Source organism: Cervus elaphus, chromosome 24 (assembly GCF_910594005.1).
Source record: "Cervus elaphus chromosome 24, mCerEla1.1, whole genome shotgun sequence".
Classification (NCBI taxonomy): domain Eukaryota; kingdom Metazoa; phylum Chordata; class Mammalia; order Artiodactyla; family Cervidae; genus Cervus; species Cervus elaphus.
The window spans coordinates 35,939,756-35,952,538 of NC_057838.1; the positions used below are offsets into that span (position 1 = coordinate 35,939,756).

The following is a 12,783-nucleotide window of genomic DNA, read 5'->3' on the forward strand; positions in this document are numbered from 1 at the left end:
CAGAGTCTGTACTGTTTAAAAGGCATTCAAATAAAAGCTTGAGTTTAGCAACTCTCTCAGCAAAGGTACCTGTGGGTACCTTATTTTTGACAAAGGAGGCAAGAATATACAATGGGGCAAAGACAGCCTCTTCAATAAATGGTACTGGGAAAACTGGACAGTTACATGTAAAAGAATGAAATTAGAACACTTCCTAACACTATACATAAAGATAGATTCAAAATGGATTAAAGACCGAAATGTAAGACCAGAAACTATAAAACTCTTAGAGAATAACATAGGCAGATCACTCAATGACATAAGTCAAAGCAAGATCCTCTATGACCCACCTCCTAGAGTAATGGAAATAAAAACAAAAGTAAACAAGTGGGAACTGATTAGACTTAAAAGCTTTTGTACAGCAAAGGAAACTATAAGCAAGGTGAAAAGACAACTCTCAGAATAGGAAAAAATAATAGCAAATGAAACAACTGACAAAGAATTAATTTCCAAACTATACTAGCAGCTTATACAACTCAATGTCAGAAAAATAAACAACCCAAAGAAAAAGTATGAAAAAGGTCTAAACAGACATTTCTCCAAAGAAGACATACAGATGGGTAACAAACATGAAAAGATGCTCAATATTGCTCATTATTAGAGAAATGAAAATCAAAACTACAATGAAATATCACCCGCCACTGGTCAGAATGGCCATCATCAAAAAGTCTACAAACAATAAATGCTGGAGAGAATGTGGAGAAAAGGGAATGCTTTTGCACTCTTGCTGGTAATGTAAATTGATACAGCCACTATGGAAGATGGTATGGAGACTTTTTTAAAAACTAAGAATAAAACCACCATATGACCCAGCAATCCCACTCCTATGCATATACCCTGAGGAAACCAAACTGGAAAGAGATACATGTACCCCATTGTTCACTGCAGCACTATTTACAATAGCTAGAACATGGAAGCAACCTAGATGTCCATCGACAGATGAATGGATAAAGAAATTGTGGTAAATATACACAATGGAATATTACTCAGCCATAAAAAAGGACTACATTTGAGTCAATTCTGATCAGGTGGATGAACCTAGAACTTATTATACAGAGTGAAGTAAGTCAAAAAGAGAAACATAAGCATTGAGTTCTAATGCATATATACAAAATCTAGAAAAATGGTACTGAAGAACTTATTTACAGGGCAGCAATGGAGAAACAGACATAGAGAACAGACTTTTGGACATGGGGAGATGGGACGACAGGGTGAGGTGTATGGAAAGAGTAACATGGAAACTTATATTACCATATGTAAAACAGATGGCCAACAGGAATTTGCTGTATGGTGCAGGAAACTCAAACAGGAGCTCTGTATCAATCTAGAGGGGTGGATGGAGCAGGAGATGGGAGGGAGGATCAAAAGGGAGGGGATATATGTACACCCACGGCTGATTCATGTTGAGGTTTTACAGAAAACAACACAATTGCTTCTGTAAAGCAATTGTCCTTCAATAAAAAAAAAATTTAAAAAGAACATGAAATCAATTGGGTTCACACTCTGTTCCTGGAAAGATGAGCTCTTTGTTTTCCATCTTCTGATTATACTCATAGTTCAGGTATAATGAGTAGAACATAAGAAGTAATGAGTAGCCCTTAAAATTAATATCTCAGGAATATCTTAATATCTTACAGAAAAGAAAACAAAACAAGAAAAAGTTCTGCAAACTGGCTCTTTGGGTAAGAGCTTAGAGATAAAAATAAAAGTGAAATTCATCCAGGTAGCTAATTTAGGTTTACAATACTTAAATTTCTTATAATTTTTATAATTTTCAGTTTCTTCTTCTAAATAGTCTTTCACATTATTAATCAAATAATAATGTAATTAAAATTCTCATTCAATATAAGTTCAGTTCAGTTCACTCGCTCAGTCATGTCTGACTCTTTGTGACCCCATGAATCGCAGCACGCCCAGCCTCCCTGTCCATCACAAACTCCCAGAGTTGACTCAAACTCATGCCCATTGAGTTGGTGATGCCATCCAGGCATCTCATCGTCTGTTGTCACCTTCTCCTCCTGCCCCCAATCCCTCCCAGCATCAGCGTCTTTTCCAATGAGTCAACTCTTCACATGAGGTGGCCAAAGTAATGGAGTTTCAGCTTCAGCATCAGTCCTTCCAATGAACACCCAGGACTGATCTCCTTCAGGATGGACTGGTTGGATCTCCTTGCAGTCCAAGGGACTCTCAAGAGTCTTCTCCAACACCACAGTTCAAAAGCATCAATTCTTCGGTGCTCAGCTTTCTTCACAATCCAACTCTCGCATCAATACATGACCACTGGAAAAACCATGGCCTTGACCAGATGGACCTTTGTTGGCAAAGTAATGTCTCTGCTTTTTAATATGCTATCTAGGTTGGTCATCACTTTCCTTCCAAAGAGTAAGCGTCTTTTAATTTCATGGCTGCAATCACCATCTGCAGTGATTTTGGAGCCCCTAAAAAAAAAGTCTGACACTGTTTCCACTGTCTCCCCATCTATTTCCCATGAAGTGATGGGACCAGATACCATGATCGTAGTTTTCTGAATGTTGAGCTTTAAGCCAACTTTTTCACTCTCCTCTTTCACTTTCATCAAGAGGCTTTTCAGTTCCTCTTCACTTTCTGCCATAAGGGTGGTGTCATCTGCATATCTGAGGTTATTGATATTTCTCCCCGCAATCTTGATTCCAGCTTGTGCTTCTTCCAGCCCAGCATTTCTCATGATGTACTCTGCATATAAGTTAAATAAGCAGGGTGACAATATGCAGTCTTGATGTACTCCTTTTCCTATTTGGAACCAGTCTGTTGTTCCATGTCCAGTTCTAACTATTGCTTCCTGACCTGCATACAGGTTTCCAAGAGGCAGGTCAGGTGGTCTGGTATTCCTATCTCTTTCAGAATTTTCCACAGTTTATTGTGATCCACACAGTCGAAAGCTTTGGTGTAGTCAATAAAGCAGAAATAGATGTTTTTCTGGAACTCTCTTGCTTTTTCGATGATCCAGCGGATGTTGCCAATTTGATCTCTGGCTCCTCTGCCTTTTCTAAAACCACCTTGAACATCTGGAAGTTCTCAGTTCACGTATTGCTGAAGCCTAGCTTGGAGAATTTTGAGCATTACTTTACTAACGTGGGAGATGAGTGCAATCATGCGGTAGTTTGAGCATTCTTTGGCATTCCCTTTCTTAGGGATTGGAATGAAAATGGACCTTTTCCAGTCCTGTGGCCACTGCTGAGTGTTCCAAATTTGCTGGCATATTGAGTGCAGCACTTTCACAGCATCATCTTTCAGGATTTGAAATAGCTCAACTGGAATTCCATCACATCCACTACCTTTATTTGTAGTGATGCTTTCTAAGGCCCACTTGACTTCACGTTCCAGGATGTCTGGCTCTAGGTCAGTGATCACACCATTGTGATTATCTGGGTCGTGAAGATCTTTTTTGTACAATTTCTGTGTATTCTTGCCACCTCTTCTTAATATCTTCTGCTTCTGTTAGGTCCCTACCATTTCTGTCCTTTATTGAGCCCATTTTTGCATGAAATGCGCCCTTTATTCAATATAAAGCAACTACTTAAAATGGAAGAGGGTAACTTTATTATTTATTTATTTATTTTTATTTACATTGTAGTCAAAATAAAACACAAAAATTATATTTCCTTTAATAAAAAATAAGTTCACAGCAGCATCATAACTCTTAGATAACTTTATTTTTAAATGTTCTTTTTCACTATTAATAAATATTTGTCTAGTAGAAATAACTCATCAGGTTAACACATTATAAACATGATTTGCAAAAAGTTGTATAAAGACATTTTTTTCACTGACTGGTAGAACCACAGTCCTTGAATTAACAAGAGCATTTTAAATAGACAACAAAAGAATGGACTGGGTCACAACTAAGTAGTTTTTATTATAATTCCTATTAAGTATTTAGTTCAGTTAATGTTAATTTAACATAAGGATAGGTTTTATAACTTTGAATAAATCAAGATGACATGTAAAATGAACATTTATTTGTTACCATAGCAGAATGTAATAACTGACAGTGGAAGTCACTTCATAACATAGGGTCAGCAAGTTCAAAACTAAATGCTATTCACTCCCTTGTACACAGCTTTCCTGAAATAAAGATCCAAAGCCAGGAGATGGAGATAAAAGCAAAAGGCAAATTCATGGATTTGCTACATTTATGGCTTCTATAAATTTTAACCTCCTCCTTTACCAATCACCTATAAATAAGTAATCTTAAGTTAAATGCTTAGCTGTAGGTGTGGCTTACCTCAGTTTCTTGTAATGACGTCTATGCTCAAAAGTGAAACTGAAAGTGTTAGTTGCTCAGCCATGTCCAGCTCTTTACAACCCCATGGACTATAGCCAGCCAGGCTCCCATGTCCATGGAATGCTCCAGGCAAGAATACCTAGGCTCAAAGTCATTTTTAAATTATCAATTTATCTTTATCCTATTCACGTTCTTAATTCTATCCCACTGCAAATAGTAAGATAAGCTCCCATTTTGTTTCTAAAGAGGAAAACAAGCCCTTTGCTATCAGGCTTTTTCTAGCTAAAAGTTATAAATAGAACTATATTTGCAATTTTCACATATCTCCTTAGAAACATTCCAGCTCCGAGCACGTGAAATGTTTATGTTCTTACATAAAGTTTTCCAAAAATTATTGCCCAGAATGCAAACATCTTTTCCAATAAATATTTTAAATGCAACATGAATGTCCTTCACAAACAATGATTTAATCTAATATCAACAAACCAGAGTATTCTGCAGGGACATTACTGGGCATGTGAGCTGGCCCCCGATGGTCAAAGCATTCTTTGCTGTCTGAAGAGATGACAGGACGACAGCCACACAGAAAGACGGGATTGCATGTCTCAGCGTTCCAGTCTGGCCACTCCGCTGCCACCACACAAAGATTAAGCAGGCGGCATAGTAATTTGGGGGGAAATAAGGGGAACAATCCACTTAGAATGTAAGCAAAAATTTATACAAACATTTGCTCTTTCCTTTCAGGTAGCATGCTAGGCAGTGAGATATGAATATGAATAGTACATAGGCCCTTCCTTGAGTAATTCATGGTTATATAATTGCAGAAATATAAGAACAAATGTAGTGTGACAGGCCAATTAAGAAATAACATGTGCAAAGTATAGTAATACATAATTACTGTTATGGAAGTGGGGTGATTACCCCTCTTTTGAATGTAAGAGAAAGTTTCTCAGAAGTGGTTGCTGAGCACATGGGAATTTATTCATCCTTTTATCAAATACTCATGGAGCACTGTCATGGTTTAATCTGTGTTCCCCAAAGAGATGTTAATGTCTGAACTTCTGCTATCTATGGATGTGACCTATTTAGAAATAAGATCTTTACAGACACAATCAGGTTAAGATGAGGTCATTATTGTGAGTCATAATCCACTGTGAGAAAAGGAAAATTAGGACATACATACAGAGGGAACATGGTCTAGTGGATACAGAGATTGATTGGAGTTCTGCTCCCATAAGTCACTGAATGCCTGGAGCCACCAGAAACTACAACAGCCAAGGATGGATCACCTACCAGAGGTCTGAAAAGGGACCCAGTCCAGTCGACATCTTGACTTTGGCATTCTAGCCTCCAAACTGTGAGAGAGTAGATTTCTGTTTTTTAAGCACTCAACTCAGGGTGTAGGGGGTTGTTATAACAGCTCTAGGAAACAAATACAAGCATCTACTACAGACAACACATGAAGACTATTACTCAGGAGATGCAACTAGAGATTATCACAGTAAGGAAAAGTAAGTCAGAAAGAGAAAAACAAACACCGTATGATGTCATTTACATGTAGAACCTAAAATAGGGCACAAATGAACCTATCTACAGAAGAGAAACAGATTCATAGAGAATAGACCTGTGGTTGCCAAGGGGGTGTGGGAAGAGAGGGATGGACTGGGAGTTTGGGGTTGGCAGATGCAAATTATTACCTTTAGAATGGATAAACAACAAGGTCCTAATGTACAGCACAGGCAGCTCTATTCAATATACTGTGATAAACCATAATGGAAAACAATATTTTTTTAAAAAAGAATGTCAAAAAAGAATATCACTCAGGAAATAGTAGTGAAAATCACAAAGACTCAAGAAGCTGGTAGGTTGTCATGGGCAATGAGAATAATATGAAGCAAACACAACTTATGAAGGAGTGTTGTTGGCTGGGAGCATTGGAAATGATTTGATCTTAGCATAGAAAAAAGTGGGGTGATGAGGCTGGTGAGAAAAGCAGGACCAGATCATAAAAACTCTTCTATGTATTTATGAAGAGTTTGGGGTTAATCTTTTTTTTTTTTTTTTAACAACAGTACAGTTTAAGTTAGGGAAATAGTGATGTGCTTACACTTTAAGTAGGTCTCTCTGATGGCAAGGTAATCTATTTGCTCTGGGCAATAGCAGAGGAGAGAGACCAGTTTGGAAGCTACAAGAATAGGCCAGGAAAGAGAGAAAATGAGGATCTCAGTGGTGGTCGTAACAAGGAGTTTCAAGTCAAATTGATTTCAGACTTAGAGCAATATAGAAGAGGTTGTGGGGAGCTCATCTTCTTTATTATCTTCTCAAATATTGTTTAAGGCAATGTGTTAATAAAAAAACAACATCCTCAAAATAGATAAAATGTTAAGTAAAATACAGTCCTTTCATTTAGAAATGAATAATGTAGAGATGACAGACACACACATATATAAACATGTTGGGTCCGTCTCAGTGTGGGAGTCAAAGACAAATCTGCTGCTTGAAATGCTGGGCTAAGAACCTGGCAGATGTCAGCATCCTATGTGAGTCTCAAAGCAGAAAGGAAGACTTCACAAAGGGACCGTCCTTAAATCCTGATTCATCTGGGCATTTGCAGTTCACTCTGATTTAGGGTTTGGTTTTAACAAACTTACAATCTCCAAAGCTATTGTGTTTTTAAAAAAAAAACTTTAAAATAGGCATAAGCAATAAATCTCTCCTTGGCATTTTCTCACATTATATATAAACAGTAAGAAAATTCCTCTTGCTTTATGCTCCCTACATAATCTGAAAAGTGAGTGTTAGTCTCTCAGTCATGCGCAACTCTTTGCGACCCCATGGATTGTAGACTACAGGCTCCTTTGTCCCTGGAATTCTCCAGGCAAGAATACTGAAGTGGGTAGCCATTCCCTTTTCCAGCTATGTAATCTAATAGATGGATGGATTTATGTGCACATGACCTTGGAAGAAGCAAGAAAAGAACTTTGATGGAAGCAAACTTCCACTGGACTACAGCAACTGAATTCTGGGTTCACAGTGCTTACCCTCCCCTTGGTCAGAATAACTGATCTTACTTAACAGTCAATCAGTACATGGAGGTTGAGAGCTACGCTCAGGCCCATCTTGTTCAACAATAATGCTAACAATAATGATAATGGCTAATGAATATTGAGCCCTTATCATATGCCAGGATCCATGCTATGAACTCAATGCATTATCTTATTTGATCTACTCAGGAAACCAATAAGTAGGCTATAAACTCATTCCACTGATAAAGAAATCATACCTCAGGAAAGATAAACAATTTTTCCAAGTGGTAAGATGAGGATTTCAATGTATTTTTAATTATTAAGCTATTACAGTCAATCATAGGTACCAAATGTCTATAATATATGTATGTATGTATGTATGTATATATGTGTGTGTGTGTGTGCAGTAGGGGAGGGAAAGAGAAGGGGGGAGAAGTGAGGAAGGAGAGAAAGAGAAAATAAATTAATGGGCTTGGGACAAGATTTTGCAGGAGCAAAATTCAAACTCAGCTCCTTCTCTGCTGTGCTACCTGGGACAATTTACCTAATCTCCATTGACTTCAGGGTTTCCCTGATGGTTCAGTGGTCAAGATTCTGTCTGCTAATGCAGGAGATGTGGGTTTGATCCTTGATTCAGGAAGATCTCCTGGAGAAGGAAATGGCAACCCACTCCAGTATTCTTGCCTGGGAAAATCCCATGGACAGAGGAGCCTGGAAGTCTACAGTCCATGGGGTCACAAAAGAGTCAGATATGACTTAGTGACTAAACAACAACAAAAGACCTCAGAATGCAAAATGGAGAAAATAAGTAGTATCTACTTTGAATGGAGATGGAAGGATTAAGAGTTACTATAGGAAACAGTGCACAGAAAGCAGGGAGAAGGCACTATGGAGCTACTGTCTTTATCATTTTCTTCAATTTCATCATCATTATTCTAAGTGGTTACTCATTACTCTAGATATTTAAATCAGAGTTGAACAAATACACAGCAGGGTATTATAAAAAAGGATTCACAGCCTGGATAGGTAATTGGGTAAGATAACCATTATCCTGTGAGTTACAATCTGTGATCATATCAGTCTGGGAAATGCTACATAACATATTCCTTTCTTGCAATTTCAAAATGTTTACATTGTTTATGTTGTTTCCCCAATTTTCCCCGACCTACATAAGAGACTTAAATGAAATAAGTGTCAACCAGATCTGATATCCCAAGTCGAGCCTAAAAACATACTATACTAAGTCAAATATTGTGGACCCTCTTTCCCTAAAAAGGAAAAAGAAGACCACAGTTTACAAATTCTGAAATAACTGGTACACATGACACTAGAACACAACAGCATTGAATTGAGAAAAGAGGGGACACATACAAAAGACATGGAACCAGGTCCATTATAAATCAGTGATCCAGAATGACAAAATTGCTAACATTATTTGAAGCTACAAAGAAATGTCTATCTAGTCTGCCTTCTGTCTTTCAGGTTTTCCCATTTTTCAGATAGAGCTATTACATTCTACAGAGTAATTTATTTAGTCTAACGTCAATAGGATAAAAAGAAAAAAAAAAAAGAAATCATAGAGCACACATGATCAGTACTGAAATCAGGGTATGCTTAATTTGGTAATAGTCAATGCTATTAGGGAATGACTCAGACTGGACATTTCACTAGATGTCCACGGGTGTGAAGTGAGAATATTTACTTAGCTCACAGAAGTGATACCCAAATAAACTAATTAAAGTTTGCAAACTGTTCTGAAATGTCGGATGCTCCAAGAGAGGTAAGTATCATTACTATTCAAATTAATATAAAATCTCACCTGTTCACAAAGCTATATAAATGTAAAATAGACTCATTTCATTTTCTTTATCTATTTTCTGCCTCCAATCTTCAACATCTGATCCTAGGGCTTTTTAATATTTTATCCAAATGTCTTAAAGAATCAAAGGAGAAAAAATAGATCCCCGAAGGGGACAAACACCAATGCAACCCCTAACGTCATCACCAAGGCAGAGATAAGGCAATATCCAAATTTCGCATAAAAAAATGAAGGGGTGCTTTGGAATAATTTGACTCTATTTTCCCTAACATTTTTTTGCCTCTTTCATCTAATTCTTTAAAAAAACAAAACAAAACAAAACAAAACATTGTTGGAGTATAGTTGATTTATAATGTTGTATCCGTTTCTGCCATACAGCAGGTGAAACACTTATACATAAACATATATGCACTCTTTTTTAGAATCTTTACCCATATAGGCTACTACAGAATATTGAGTAGAGTTCTCTGTACCATACAGCAGGTCCTTATTTGTTGTCTACTTTATATATATAATATCACATGTATATGTCAACCCCAATCTCCCAATTTATACCTCCACCTGCTGGTAACCATAAATTTTGTTTTCTATTGATACATCTATAACTCTGTTTTTGTTTTAAAGAAAAGTTCATTTGTACCTTTTTTTTTTTTTTACATTCTGCATATAAGTGATATATTCCTCTTTCTCTGTCCAAATTACTTCACTCCGTGCTTCTATAAAAACACAACAGACTGAAGAAAGGGAATGATATTTTTATTTAAATTGATGTTATGAGACAGATAATGCCATTAAATCCTCACTAAACCCCATGAAGCTGATACTCTTATAATTCACCAGCCAACGAGAAAATCGTTACCTCAGAGAGGTTATACATTATTCCCAAGGTCATGTAGCTAAATAAGTTCTGCTCAGTTCAGTTGCTCAGCTGAGTCTGACTCTGCGACCTCATGGACTGCAGCATGCCAGGTTTCCCTGTACATCACCAACTCCCAGAGCTTGCTCAGACTCATGTCCATCAAGTTGGTGACGCCATCCAACCATCTCATCCTCTGTTGTCCCCTTCTCCTCCTGCCTTCAATCTTTCCCAGCATCAGGGTCTTTACCAAGAAGTCAGTTCTTCGCATCAGGTGGCCTAAGTGTTGGAGTTTCAGCTTCAGCATCACTCCTTCCAATGAACACTCAGGACTGGTCTCCCTTAGGATGGACTGGTTGGATCTCCTTGCAGTCCAGGGGACTCTCAAGAGTCTTCTCCAACACCACAGTTCAAAAGCACCAATTCTTCAGTGCTCAGCTTTCTTTTTTTTTTTTGTTTTTTGTTTTTTGTTTTTTAATTTTTTATTAGTTGGAGGCTAATTACTTCACAACATTTCAGTGGGTTTTGTCATACATTGATATGAATCAGCCATAGATTTACACGTATTCCCCATCCCGATTTCTTTATAGTCCAACTCTCACATCCATACATGACCACTGGAAAAACCATAGTTTTGACTAGATGGACCTTTGTTGGCAAAGTAATGTCTTTGCTTTTTAATATGCTGTCTAGGTTGGTCATAAATTTTCTTCCAAGGAGCAAGCATCTTTTAATTTCATGGCTGCAGTCACCATCTGCAGTGATTTTGGAGCCCAAGAAAATAAAGCCTTCCACTGTTTTCATTGCTATACCATTCCATTCCATTCCATCTATTTGCCATGAAGTGATGGGACCAGATGCCATGATCTTGGTGTTCTGAATGTTGAGCTTTAAGTCAACTTTATCACTCTTCTCATTCATTTTCATCAAGACGCTCTTCAGTTCTTTGCTTTCTGCCATAAGGGTGGTGTCATCTGCATATCTGAGGTGGTTGATATTTCTCCAGGCAATCCTGATTCCACCTTGTACTTCATCCAGCCTGGAATTTCACATGATGTACCCTGCATAGAAGTTAAATAAGCAGGGTGACAACATACAGCCTTGATGAACTCCTTTCCTGATTTGGGACCAGTCTGTTGTTCCATGTCCGGTTCTAACTATTGCTTCTTGACCTGCATACAGATTTCTCAGGAAGCAGGTAAGATGGTATGGTATTCCCATACTGCAGTTTGTTGTGATCTACACAGTCAAAGGCTTTGGCATAATCAATAAAGCTAAATCAAGTGGTGGCAAAAGATTCAAATCCCAGCAGTCTAATTTCAAAGGTAAGATTTTAAGCAATAATAAATGCAAGCTCTGCTGAGACCTACCCCAAGGCCATAGGTGTAAGGCCTTGCACCAAGACTACAGAAGCAGAGCTTAGAACCAAGGTCACGCCTAAGGATGACCAAGTACCTTTGATATCATTGCCAAAAGTCCCCTTGATCATCACTGATCAGGCTTCCTGACCCCAAATGAGGCAAAAGTGCCCCTCCTGGCAGTCACCCTATAGCATGCTAACCAATCACCTAAACAGCCTTCCAGCAGGATTCTGCTTTCTTTTCAGGCTCTAAAAATTCGCTACTAACCCATGAAAAGCATCGACTCTCCCTTGTCTGTTAGGAGGTCAGTTCACTGCATTCACAGTGTCCACATTGTCTCTGCTCTTGCTTCTTGGTAAATTCACTCCCTTCTGAAATGCTGTGTTTGGAAATTCTTTTCTAACCTGTGCTTGGACTGCCTCAACACCCTGCACAATATTTTACTTTATAAACATCTGCCTCATGGCCTTAACCAACAATTTACACCAACACAGTAATTAGGTAACAAAACTAAAAGAGGCCTGTCACACTCTGGCTACAGTGCCCTCCTTTTTCAGATAAGGATGCTGAGGTCAACCACATTAATAAAATTCACTATCCAAAGTGCTATCAGAAGTTAGTAGCAAGAGTGGCAACAGAACCCAGAACTTGCAACTTACTATGTTTCCCCCTACAGTAGGCAGAGCTTCCCATTTCTTGAAGAATTTAACCTATAATAAAAAGCATTTGGAGAGAAGGAAGGAAGGGAGGGAGGGAAGGAGGGAAGAAAAGAGGGTAGAAAAGAAGGAAAGAAAGAAAGGGAAGTAAAAGGCAAAAATGGGCTATATAATCTGATTATTAGAAAAAACTGCCTGCATCTTTTATGTTGCTTTGGCTATTATTATGATGATTCCATTTGTATGATCATATATCATACTTCTATTGTATAAGAAAATATGCTTGGCCCCATATGGAGGGTGAGTACAAGAAGCTCAAGCAATTCATCTGCCCTCATTTAATGACAATGGAAAGAAAAACTGTTCATGTGTGCAGAGTGATGGTCATTGAATAAAGTGCCTTATATTGAAAAGTTGATGGAACTGTAGTGTAACATTTCCTTTCCCCTACTATCAATAATAAAGGGTGGCACTCTTACAGAAAACCAATAAAAATAATGCAAATTCTCCTCTTACTAAGATAGATACAAGAGGCAGGAAAAGAAGAAATAATGCCACTACCAAAATTATTTGTAATTCTTCACTTCCAAAAAGGAAAAAGAAGCTGAGCCTCAACTCTTAAGTCCCCACCTCCTTATCTGAATTTTTAGCCTCATTTCTCTTATACAAGACGTAAATTAGCTGTTTTCTCTGATGCACCATGCAGAAGGCCAATGGGCAGATGAACTGATAAGCGTACTCTCTTGCCCAATGCCTAGCAAA

At 37.9% G+C, this 12,783-nt stretch overlaps 1 protein-coding gene across 2 annotated transcripts in view; it reads right to left on the reverse strand.

Annotated features, from left to right (window-relative positions):
* CNTN4 (contactin 4) overlaps nucleotides 1–12,783 on the reverse strand; it is a 975,314-nt gene that overhangs the window by 691,476 nt on the left and 271,055 nt on the right. The window lies entirely within an intron of this gene.